Source organism: Manacus candei, unplaced genomic scaffold (assembly GCF_025592945.1).
Source record: "Manacus candei isolate 608988 ecotype Guabito, Panama unplaced genomic scaffold, ASM2559294v1 h1tg000036l, whole genome shotgun sequence".
Lineage (NCBI taxonomy): Eukaryota > Metazoa > Chordata > Aves > Passeriformes > Pipridae > Manacus > Manacus candei.
In genome coordinates this window covers 842765-854277 of record NW_026138084.1, presented here as the reverse complement: position 1 = coordinate 854277, position 11513 = coordinate 842765, and the positions used below count along the sequence as shown (strand labels likewise).

General features: G+C 38.9%; 1 protein-coding gene across 1 annotated transcript in view; it reads left to right on the top strand.

Annotated features, from left to right (window-relative positions):
• The window catches only part of CENPP (centromere protein P), a 125374-nt gene that overhangs the window by 70393 nt on the left and 43468 nt on the right, over positions 1–11513 (top strand). The gene's annotated exons all lie outside the window — the stretch shown is intronic.

Genomic DNA, 11513 nt, shown 5'->3' with positions numbered 1-11513 from the left:
TCTCTACCTCTATTCTGAACTTCAGATAGCAATACTAAAAACTAAATTGGACCAGTGATTCTGAATCTACTTTATGAGCCTGTTCTTTTATTTTTAATGTCATTAATTTATTTCCAGTGTCACAGTGTTTTAATCCATGATGTTGGGGGCTTAATGAAGAGATAGTAGTCTGAGGGTATTTTCTTTGCAAGAAGATGTCTGTATATACTCCTATGACACGTTTAAATAACTAAAAATTATATGAGATCAGACTGTTTGCTCAGACCTTTTCAGTGATTTCCGTTTCCACCAGTGAAAGAATTGGTTGAAAATTAGAATTCTACCTCTTAATGTTTCTGAGCAGTGATTTTCTTAGGCAGTGATAGGAGTACATCCAGCACGTTGTGGTTCAGAGCAGTGTCCCACTCTGGTGAAATAGGAGATGAAAAAGCATTCAGATGATGTTTTATATTGACTTCTTATGTTATCTCATCAGTGATATAAACTGCTGCCTCGATTTGTGTGTTGAAATGGCTGTATTTGTGTTCCTCCCTGTGTCTGAGGGAGCAAACACGTGCTGCCATATGTGGCTTGTGCTTACACTGCAATCTCTGTTCTAAGCTGCCCTTGTATATGTTTGTTATTCTAAGGCAAACGAAGCGCTTTTTCATTTTCTAGCAGTGTTTATAAATGTGGTTTACATAAAGTGATGAGTCTGACATCAACTGCACAGTTCTGCCTTGGCCCCTGCCCACCACATTTTAACAACATGACCTATTGCTTTCGTGCTCGCAGCCGGGCCATGTGCAGCGCACTCACAGACTTGGGCTTGAGCTCAGTTTTGGCTCTCCCCAAGCTGGACCACACCACTGAGCCAGCTGAGGGGATCAGAACTGCCCCTCAGCTTCTGTAGCTCATCTTGGTCCTTCAGTATTTATGTGTGCACATATTAAAAACTAATTTTTATTTATTATCGTGCACGAATCATCTTTTGCGTGTGAATAGATGAATTTCATCATGTGTGTTTTTGGCAGCTGACTTAGAAACTGCAGCAAAATATAGTTTCATTTTGCAGTCCAAGTCCTCGGTCCCTGATGTTTATTAGCAACACAGCAGTGTTGAAGGGTGGGTCAGAGCTGGCAATGTTGAGAGGCTGTGTACAAGAAGAGTTGTAAATTCAAGTGTGCATGTCCATACATCCGTGTGATTGTCCTGGATTATTATGTGTTATGGATGCAAGGATCTGGAATGACTGGAGGGACAAAATAGTCACCTGAAAAATATCTTATTTTTCCCCCTTGCAGGGAGTTGGTGTTGCCTTTGGACAGTAAGTTGTGTTCTACCTTAGGCTACAGATAAATACAAATTTCTCTGTGTGGAAATGCCCATCTCAGAAGTCCCCAGGTAGCTTATTCCCACCTTGATGCTCTTCTCCCTGATCCTGTAAAAAGGTTTATGCACCAAATTGGATCAGGAAACTGCTTTGCCTGATCAGTGAAGGTCTTGAAATAGTTTTGGTGTCTCTACATGTCAATTATTAGTCTGGCTCGTGATGCTGCTCACAAGTTTGGATAATGTTAAATGGCGTTTGTATGGAATATGGGTATTTATCTGCCTTAGAGACATTGGAAACACCAGACATTCTTTCATGGAAAATCAAACAGTAGTTAAAATGAAAAACTCAGCAACCAGTGCCAAACTACTGAATCACTCCAACAATAAGTTCTAAAGGAAAGTTTTCTGTTCCGGAATAAAAGCTGGACTGAGAACAACATTTCCTCATGGACTATCAAGAATTTACTCTGCCAGAGTTGAACAGTTCTTTAAAAACCCCAAACCTTGATCACTTGCAAGTGCTGATGTTTCCCTTTATTTTAACAAACAGTATGAATAATATGGAAGTGCAAATGAATGCACTTTCTTACACAGTCTTTGGCTGGATTCATATTGTTCAGAACATAACGGCAATGTTTAAAATGACAACTGTCACCCATTTCCAGTGAGTTATTAGTTTAAAAAAAAAATAGACGTGTGGCTTTTTAGTCCTTTGTATTCCAGGAAAAAAACACCTGAAATATTTAAAGTATGTTAGACTGAAAAGATAATTGAATTTTATTTGTTATTACATTTTTTTGTAACTTTACTTACCCACGAAAGTAATTTACATTATAGTTAGAAATTCAAAGAACCAAAAGAAAATGACTTTGATTCAGTTTGTGATAGACATTTTTAAAATAGAAGCACAAATTTTAGTCAAATACTATGTCCAGTGAAGAGCCTCAGTCTTTAAATGTTTGCATGTCCTTTGAGCATCTCCCTTTTGTAGATGGGAAAAGTAACAAGGCTCCTTGGAAGATCTCCAAACGCAGTTTGTTTGCAAGTTTTGAAACACACGATTTGTTGCTTTGGGATAATTGAAATTAAAGCATTCAGAATCATTACTAATGAAAAGAAGGATATTATTTCATTGGAGAAGTCATTTCCCTCCCTTATTAATTAACCCAGCCTGTGTTCAGATGTGTGTTTTGTCCCTGGGAATTTTGTAGGATGGTCTCATTTGTTTTCCATCATCACAACAGCAGTAACTCTGTCATGCAAGGCTGGGTCTAACCCTAAATACTCCCAGTAAATTAGGACTCTTCTGAAAAAGTCTGTTTTAATTATAGTTAATCACTGCTGTTATGGTTTCAATATTTTCTCATACCTATGCTACTAATAAATTATGGGTACTATGTAATCTATATTATTTTCAAGTTGGTATTTTTAAAAAGCAATTAATATTTGCTTTAATTACTTATATACCATAAAGTGGTTTTCTGATTATTTTTTTTTTACCATTCATTTTTTCCCCCTTCACCTGTAGGGGAACACCAGAAGTAAGAATGAGAAGGAAAGGAACAAATAGAGAAATTAACTGTAAATTAGGGGCAAGCTGCAGTTTTTGATACACTGTAACAAATCCAATAAGGATGCTGTTCAGTCTGTTTTTTCAGCAGTGAAAACATGCTGAGGTTCTGCAGCTCTCCTAGTTCTGCTTACACAGGTAAAAATCAAACCTGTGTGTATAAAGTAACAAACCCACTCTTGGTGTCAGTCCCTCTGTGGGCCCTTGGTATTCCAAAGGCTGGATCTGCCCCAGCCTGGAACAAATGTGTTCCCTTCCCTCAGGGCAGGGAAAGCCTCACCTGCCACGGGCAGGGCTGACACAAAAAATAATCCTGGAATCACAGAATGGATTCCATGGAAGGGACCTTAAAGCCCATCCAGTTCCACCTCCTGCCATGGGCTGGGACACCTTCCACTAGCCCAGGTTGCTCCAAGCCCTGTCCAACCTGGCCTTGGACATTTCCAGGGATGGGGTAACCTGTGCCAGGGCCTCCCCACCCTTAGTAAAGTATTTCTTCCTAACATCTAATCTAAATCTCCCTTATTGCACTTTAAAGCCATTTTCTCCCATCTGCCCATGTAAAAAGTCACTTTATATCCTTTTTTACGAAAAAGGAAAGAAATAAGAAGATGAAACCTTCTAAACTAAGCTAAAAGGCAATGTAGAACCCCCCAGAGAAGTTCAAGGTCTTGGACAGATATCCCAATGTACTATTTCTAAAGGTATTTGTTTGGAAACACTGGAGTGTGTTAGTTAAGGAGCTTTGTACTGTGGACAGTTTTGCACTGCTTTTTATCATGGACAGAAATTCACTGGATGACAGGAGTTGCTTTTACCACACACTGGAAATACTTACGTGAATTGAAAAAAAACATATGTCATAATTGCATATTAACTTGTGCTATGGAAAATGAGATCTTTTTGGTAGGACAATTCATAAAGCAGAGACTATTATTTGCCTCTTGAACACTAATGTTCTACAAAGGGTAATTTCCATGTGGCTTGCCCACAGCACTACAAAGGAGCTTTGAGTTTAGAACATAAACTCACTTACCAATGGATAATTTATTTCGTTAAATAAGCAAACTACAGCTTTGATAATTTCATAGACTCATAGAATCCCAGAACAGTTTGGGCTGGAAGGGACCCTAAAAATCATCCAGTTCCAACCCCCTGCCATGGGCATATGTCAGCATATGATTCATACTGTGACTATCATTTTGTTTCATGGGTATTAGAATTTTTGTGTGTTTTCCAATTAATGTAAAAGACCCACATCTTCTCACATAAAACCATGGGCTGTTCTTTGCTCAGAAGATTGGAAAGGTAAAAAAGAGAGTTAGTCACTGTTTCTTTCATTTAATGTTTTACCAGAGGCTCTCAAAATAAATGCAGAATATAGGTAATATGAATTAATTTGAACCCATATGTTGTCAAGAAATAGAGAGGATAATTATTTTGCCTCTTCCAGTGCTAAAACTAAAGAAGTTGGTGGGTGGTAGGTTCAAATCAAAAGGAAATACTTCATCAAACATTCATAGTTGAGCTGTGGAAATGTGCAAGAAAGTGAAGTGGATTTTAATGTTTCATGTAGACCCAAGAAGTAATTGGTCTAATTGAAAGAGGAAAAGTCTTGCTTCCTGAATTCTTTGTTATGGGAGCCAAACTGAGCTGGAAAAAAATGGAGAAAGAGTTTTCCCTGGAAGACTGGTAGTGAATAACCTTCCCTGAGTAAGTCCAGAACCTCCCTTCATTAGAAGGAAGCCACAGATGTTTAAAAAGAGCAGTCACTTAAAAGGGGGGATGAACCATGAAATGTTTGGGAGGGCCATCAGATTCCCTATGACATTTTTTAAGGAGCTGAATGCATGAGGATAAAACATAATGGCATAGACAACTTTCAGGGACTGGGGGAAATTGCTGTGAAAAAACCCGTTTAAGTACATTTTAATCCTTTTTCCTAATTTTAATCCTTTAAAAATACCATTACGTAACTCTCTTAGAAGATTCTTGTCTGTGTTGATAGTGTTGCTGAAGATGTAATATTTCCACAGCTGTGTTCAGTATTACTCCTTTGAGAAAAATATCTGTCTTGTGGAAAAAATAAGTCAACTTTTATGTATTGCTGTCATATGAAAAGTTCCCACAGAGAAACATAGATTTGTTTTAGGAATCCTGCATGGAAAACCTACGGATTTCTGTGTATATATTCATAATGCTGCACACTTGGAATGCAAGTTCTTTTCTCTGAATTAACAGATCTGCTTCAAAGTACTTTGTAGAAAACAGCAGTATTGTGAGCTTGTCTGAATAACTCAGTTTAGCAAAGATATGTTAATGTAAATAACAGCCCAAGGTTATGAATCCAAAGTTTGCATTCAGTAACTGTGGGGAGATCTGCATCCTGTACAAAGACTTAAACAAAAGAGATGGGATTTCTACCAAACTACAATATTTTGTTTACTCAGTGGCTGTGGGAATTTCCTTGCATAACAGACTGTTAAAGAAGAAATGACAAGGCAGATGTTTTTTTTAAGATTAACATTTTAAATAATGCAACTGTGAATGCTTTAATTTACTTTAATTCTTAAATCCTTGGAAAAAAACCCCTCCATTTAATGAATGGAGCCAGGATGGCTCAAGCAGGACTGTTCTGGGGAATTCACTCAACTCTTGAGTGTTTGTTCACTTGTAGAGACTCCAGAGAATGTTTGTGTCCATTGTGATTGGCAAACTCACAGGGAAGGACATGAAGCACTAGGCAGGAATTTCTTTGGCCTTTATGGGAAAATGGAATATCTGAGCCTTTGTACCTCCCAAACACCAGGTGATTTATTGAGGGCAGCACAACAACAGTTGTTGGGCCTTATCATAAATAAGCAATATTGAGGCATCTCCCCCAGTTACCTTCTGTTAGCCAGCATGTTTTCATCCTCTTGTAGAGGAGAAAATAATGTTTACAAAGGAAACTGCAGTCTGGGGGAAAGATAAGATCTTTCATTTTTCTTGAGGTTAATATGGCCTTCCAAATAGTTGTACTGCACAACATTTCTCCAAGCTGAAAAAATCACAATTTCTGAATATAGAGCTTTGAATTCAATGCCCCAGAAAACCTCATTGCCCATGGAAATAAAACTTTCAAGTGAAAGTAAGTAAAAATTACTAATTTTAGACACCAGGACAGTTAAGTTTTGGGAGTAGCCCTTTGGATTCCCAGGTATAGGCATCAATGAAAGACACACCTGTAGGAAATACTAAAACCAGAAGCAAAGTTTGATCTGTGAGTGACTGCAATAGAATACTGGGGTGGAGGGCTCATGTAACAGGACTCAGCTACAACAGCAAGAGGTGAAGTTGTCCAAGTTGTCCTCAGCCCCCAGCCCACCTCAGTGCTCAGAGGAGATTCCCTTTGTATCTTGTATTACCCTGGAACTCTGCACTGGTGGGAATTTTGACTAGACGTGAGCACAGGGCAGAGGCAGTCGTGTGGAGCTCCAAGGAACTCCAGAGCAATGACCAGATTGTGTGTTGGGAAACTTCAGGAACTGTGTTCACAGGCTGATAAAGGCAGTGAGCCCTTCATGAAATGTGGAAGATGCTGTCCTGCACAATTAGGCAGGATGGGGCAGGGCTCTGAGGGGGGTGTGTGAGCACAGTTGGCCTGGATCAGGGCAGAGCCCATCCAGGCCAGTCCCCGTGTTTGACAGTGACCAAAAATAGCCCCCCAAGGAAAGGTTTAGTGCTGCTTCTGGTGTTCCCTTGCTTTTGCTTTCCTTGAAGCAAAATAAAACTGTGTTTTTAGGACAGCAGTTTCATTTAGTTTTGAGATTCACTCTGAAGTAGTTTGGCTTTTCTCTGCCATTCCCGAGGGAGCAGCATGAAGTTGTGTCAGGGCAGGGACAGGTTGGATCTCGGGGAAAGGTTCTTCCCCCAGAGGGTGGTGGGGCACTGAACAGGCTCCCCAGGGCAGTGGGCACAGCACCAAGGCTGCCAGAGCTCCAGGAGGGTTTGGACAATGCTCTCAGGGACAGGGTGGGATTGTTGGGGTGTCCTGGGCAGGACCAGGAGTTGAACTGAGTCCTTGTGGGTCCCTTTCAACTCAGTCTGTGATTGTGATCTTTTTAAGACTGATCAAACATTATCCAGTTGAAATAAGGGCATTTATTGTGTGGAAAAGTTGACACCACAATGCTAACAAACCTGTTAGTTTAGTTTTGCTTTACTGGGGTATTTCAGTATCATAAAAGGGATGGTAATTTATCAGCAGTTGGGTTTTGGTGTGGCAAAATGTTCTGTGCAGTACTTGGCTGTGTAAGTTCTGTCAGGGATGCACAGTGGTGCCTGAATGTGTTCCCAGAGGTAATTTAGTGACCTAGTAGCTGCTGCATCTTCTTCATCTTGCATCATATAAAATGAAATATTGTTATTAAAAGTTCCCTTTGATGTTCTCTCTTCACATCTTAAAGTGAAAAGTTAAAAACGGTGTTAAGTCTTTATGGGTCTATCCTGATGGAATTTTAATGGAGAATAGGGTGTCTGTTACCAAGGAACAGTAATGAGACACTGTAACTTGGATATTGGGAATGTTAAACAGTATATTTCCATTGGATTTCATTATAGCACTTGCACCAAAATCGTTAAAATCACACTTGCAGGCATTGGAGTGGAGCTGCTTGGTTCATGAATTGATATAAAACTTAGGAGCAGCGTGTTAATTTATTAGGAAAATAAAAAGTGAGATTCATTTTGGTCATATGGTCATTTCTTAATGTGGAAAAGGAGATCTGTTTAATACATTTTAGAGGTTTGGAAGTGACGTCTTCGCTGCTTTTAGATGGAAAAAGTGTTCCAACATTTTTCCACAATACTTTGGGCTTTGAGACTGTACAGAAGTTGTTGACATCTTTAAATCAGAGCTCTTATTTCACATGTCTGCTGTTTTTTCCTCATTTAAAATGGTTTTCAGTGTGCCAAGAGAAGTAAAATTAAGGCCTTGAAATAGAGAGTTTAGGATTCAATGGTAAGTAACTGTAAGAGAAGGGTCATGTTACTAAATATACAATAGCTGCAGGGATTTCTTTTGTTCATTAGGAAACAGGAATGTGTGTCTGCTGAATTAGTCAGATATGTTATTATAAACTAGTCTTTTTGCATGGATGTTTGTACCTTTTTCACTTCAAGAGGACAGTAAGACTGTTGTGCAGGTTTTCTTTCAAGGGAGTGGAGGTTACATGGTTCACTGCACTTTCTGGTCCACTAAACCTTCAAATGCAGCCAAAACCAGCTTTTAAAGGAAGTGTCCTTAAAAACATGAACTATTTCCAAAGTGTTGGCTTCACCTCTGTGGTTGGGACGTTCAACAAGATGGTCAGAGTATGGTTCTGACCCCCTTAAAGCGGTGATTTGACCCAAAGTTTGGCCTTCCAAAACCTGATGGATGACTGCAGCAAGGAGTGGTGGCATAAAAGGTGTAACACATGCTGGCATTGCATGGTCAGTGTTGCTTTGGCATTGGTTGCTTGAGGCTGTAAATCCAAAGAGGATATAAGCAGGTCCCTGGGATTACATTTTTAGGTGCCCACACTTCCAAAATGAGTAGAGATTTGGAAGTGTCCTAAAGAAGCTTCCAGGGCATCAGATATTGTACTGGACAATCTGCAGACTTGTTCTCTGCAAACTGCTTTATACAGGAAATTACCAGAATTACTGTGTAAAATTATTTTGGTAGTGTTTGCTTGTATTTCTACTATTTTACTGTCTGTAGTTTTGTCTGAAAATTGTATACATCGGAATATAAACATAGTACTTAAATTAGAACATGTTTTGTCTTGAGAGCTTCAACTAGTTAGCACTGGTATTACTATACAGCAGAAATGATAAACTGTTTATTTTCTTGCTGTGATGCAACTGTTTATAAAGCTATGGCTTGAGAGAGATCTTCAAAGTTCATTAATTTCTTTCAGTGAAAGCATAACCAAGTTGTTGGTAAAGAAAGGATAAAATCCTGCTTCCAAGTTGTGATTTTTGTTCTTACTGAATGCTAAGGGGTGTCTGCAGTAACATGCATGGTATATGTTTCAGAGTTGAAATTCAGAAGTTGCATCAGCCACTCCCTGTAGTGTTTCTATAATAGAGAATTTACTGGGTGAAGTTCACTTTGTCTTGGGCAAATAGGAAGCAAGTGGTCACACCTAAACTCCTTTTTGGGGTAAAGTTTGAGTGATTTGTTGCTTAGTCATGAGGGGACCTCTATTCTTTATTAAATTGAAATGGAAAGTGGAGAAGGGTGTGGACTGTGTGCTCAACATTTTTGGGGTCTCAGAGGTTCTAACAGCCTCAACACGTGGGCATTAATAATTAAAGTCTCACTTCAGGAGGCATTTGGTGCCTTTATTTTTCTGAGGTTTTGGTAGGGTTTTTTTGTAAGAAAGATCTTTTACCTTGCTTAGAGAAAACATTCCTTCAAATTCAGAAAGCTGCCCAAGCTTCCATGGTAACAACCGTATTTTGTTGGACACCTTTGCAGTTTTTATCTTACCAGAAATACATTTCCCTGTGCCCAAAACAACCATTCAGGCAGATCCTCAGAGGTCTGTCATCTTTTAACGAGTAGAAAAATCCTCCTCAAAACCAGTGACAGCGTCAGTACCTTCTGTATGAATCTGGTGATAACCACGGGGTGTCATCTGCTACATCTCAGTTTATAATGGGACCTGTGTGAAGGGTTCAGCAAGTCTTGTCAAAATTCTTGTGTGTAATGCAGGAGCCAACAATGCAAGCCAGAGAGTCTAAACCCACAAAATTCCTCTTATGCCACAAAGCACTGTGGTTCTGGAATTGCTCTGGCTATTGAATCCTTACCTCAGCTATTCCGGGTCTCTTACTGAGTTTAAAATATCTTACCTCTCATAGTGTCAGCATTTACATTACATCCTTGCATTTGTCTGTGGCTGGAGCACAGAAAAGTTTGTATTCAGGTTTCTGCTGTGCTGTCAGTAGTTTCCTCTCCGAAATGGTTAAAAAATTCTTTGCAGTCTTAGCAACTTGCAGTGATCCTCTCTTGAATTTAACTGTGAATACAAGTTGCTGTGTCTGGAGAACAGGAGAAGTGAGAGTATTGCTGAGTGAATCCCCAAATCCAATTGTGTGTCAGAATTGTTACTTTGGTGGTTTAACAGTTTCTCCCTCAAACCCCATTCCCATCAGGGACTTGAGGCTCTCCCAGTATCAACTGAGCATCTTCTCAGACTGAAAGATCAAGCAGTGCCAACTCCTGTAAAACTTAGGAATTTTTCAAGGGACCTGCATGGCTGAGGTTCAGACAAGTTCTTTCAATTCCACAAGAATATGTGTTGGCTAATTTTTTGCTTCATAGTATTTTACAAGACTTCTGAGTCTGGTAATACTTTAACAGAACTGTATTCCATTCTCAGTCACAGAATCACAGAATATTCTGAGTGGGAAGGGACCCACAAGGATCATCAAGTCCAATCCTATGGCCTTCTTGAAGTATATTAATATATTAAGTATGGTCACAAATATATATATACATAGTATATTAATATATTCGTATAATATATGAAGTATATTAATTTCCAATGCAAGCCAACAAACCTTAATTGTTTGCTCAGTTATATTTTAGAGAATAAGCAGTCACTGTAGGGGTTTTGTGTTGAGTTGTCGTTGCATATTTTTAGCCTACTGGTGGCCAAATATTCTGTTTGTTCCCATATTTTTCTTGACCAAGAATGGTCAGGTCACTTCACTGTGTCTTACTGTGACAAGCTGTTTAATGGTGATAATCCCATTTACTTTTTTTATAAAATCCTTTGATTATAAATACATTATCAAATCACTGTTAAAAAGTGGTGGGAGTTAGTATAATAAAGCCCATTCCAATTCTAGTGTAGCTGACAGTTTTAAGGAGTGGATTTAAACTGCTTACATTTGACATATGGAAAAGTTATCTAGGTGTAATTGCCTGTGTATTTCTGAAGTGAGTAAGAACCTATTCATTGCATATCCCTCATCCCTTGGCTTTTTTCTCCTTCTTGGTCTTCTGCCTCTGCTACTGCTGTGTTCTTATTCCAAAATGATTTTCCTTCAGTCTCCCTGTTTCACTGCTGTGGAATTGTATTTGCACCACAAACTTTAGGTCATGTCCTGTTACTGAGGGCTTCTGTAGGAACAATTTATCACACTGTGCTTTCAGGTGAGCTTGATACTCATTGTATTTAACCCCCAAGGGAATACTCTTAGACAAATTACTTGCATGGAAGTCACTTTTATGACATCTTAACAGTGAAAAAGTATATATTGGAGAAAAAAGGTCTCAAGAATTCATCTGTATTTTAGCTGTGTTATCCCCTGCAAATCCAGTGGAGATTTTCTAGTGGGTCTTATGAGTCTGTATGTTTTGATAAGAGAAGAGTTCTATTTGAATGAAAAGACTTGCAACAATATATGGTGTTTTATTATATTTATTATAAGACTACATAAAATATTGTAATACAACAGGTTGTTTGCTTGGAAATCCCTCCTTGTGTCAATCTGTGTATTCAAAATGCTTAGTAAGGCTTCTGAGAGCTCTGCTCAGCAGAGCTGCAAAGGAAATCTGAAGTTGTTAAGAAATAGTCTAAAATTATTC